At 52.6% G+C, this 1165-nt stretch overlaps 1 protein-coding gene across 1 annotated transcript in view; it reads left to right on the top strand.

Moving 5' to 3' along the window:
- MRPL18 (mitochondrial ribosomal protein L18) overlaps positions 1 to 1165 on the top strand; it is a 5039-nt gene that overhangs the window by 961 nt on the left and 2913 nt on the right. The gene's annotated exons all lie outside the window — the stretch shown is intronic.

Raw genomic sequence — 1165 nt, 5'->3', positions numbered from 1 at the left:
GCTTCTAGAAAGTGTCGCGGGCCTGGGCGCGCAGGCGCGGGGCGGTCCGCCGGGGGTGGGGAAGGGTCGCCACTGCTCGGCATTGGGAAATAACCCGCTTCGGAAAGTGGGGGCCTCGGCATGCGTGTCTGTAACTGCGGTCCTCAAACACGCTACCCGTTGCTCAGGATTGTACCCCGAGTCCTGGGGGAAGGCTGCGAATTCCGAGACCGATCTCAGGTTCTGAGATTCCAAAAGATGGAGAAGCTGAAGACCTGCTTCCTGGAGAAACTGAGATTCAAATACTCTGATGATACTTTAGGCAAAACAATTTTAATGAGAATTACTTAAGTCGTGACTACGACTGCACTTGATAATGGCAGCATTGTATTGTTTGAAGGTCTCTGAGCCGTAACTGTTCCCATTTTCCTACCGCTTTTCAATGTCTAGGTTAAGTGGCTATGCTTATAGGATAGAAAAAACTTGCCACAGTCTGAGGGGAAAAGTCTCAGGGAGCGGTGGGGAGATGGGGAAGGGGCAATGGTCAGTATGGGCATGTAATGGGTGCAGATTCATAGCACGTGATGTGAACAGGCTTCTTGTATTTCGACAAACAGGTACCTTAAGGGGCCAGGCATGACCTGCACAGCCAGAGGTATGCCTGCCTCCTACAGCAGTGTCCAGAGTTCATCTGTCAGGTGGTGCCAGGGTCTCTCACCAGGCCTTCAGCCTTTCAACACAATTTGCTCTTAGATGGGTCATTAAATGCATTTTCAGGACTACAGCAGTTAAATACAGCCCCAAAGTAGGGTTCCTGCATAGTCAGGCTTGCAGAAAGGATGCTTTGAGAAGGCAGAGAAGCTCTGCTGTACCTGTGTGCTGCAGGAGTTGTTGGAAAGAAGCCTAAAACAGGATGATGGTAGTTCCCGAAACACCTATTGTTGCTCTCACCCACTCCCCTTTCCCTTCCGCGCCTTGATTCCTCTTCCTCAGACCCGCTCCAGAAAACGCCGACCCAGTCTCTGGAGGCCGGCATTTCCTAAAGCCCTCTTTCCATGGGGAAAAGTTAAAACCTGATTCCCCGAGTCGGGGAAGTGTTTTCTGCTCTATTTTGTGAGATGCGAGTGACACACGGGCACCCTTCCCCGGGGAGCGGGCGCTGGGGGCGGTTCTGCCCGCGCACCGG

Source organism: Corvus brachyrhynchos, unplaced genomic scaffold (genome assembly GCF_000691975.1).
Source record: "Corvus brachyrhynchos isolate BGI_N302 unplaced genomic scaffold, ASM69197v1 scaffold14, whole genome shotgun sequence".
In the NCBI taxonomy this organism is placed as follows: Eukaryota; Metazoa; Chordata; class Aves; order Passeriformes; family Corvidae; genus Corvus; species Corvus brachyrhynchos.
The sequence above is the reverse complement of the archived record's forward strand: the minus strand, read 5'-3'. Positions and strand labels throughout refer to the sequence as shown.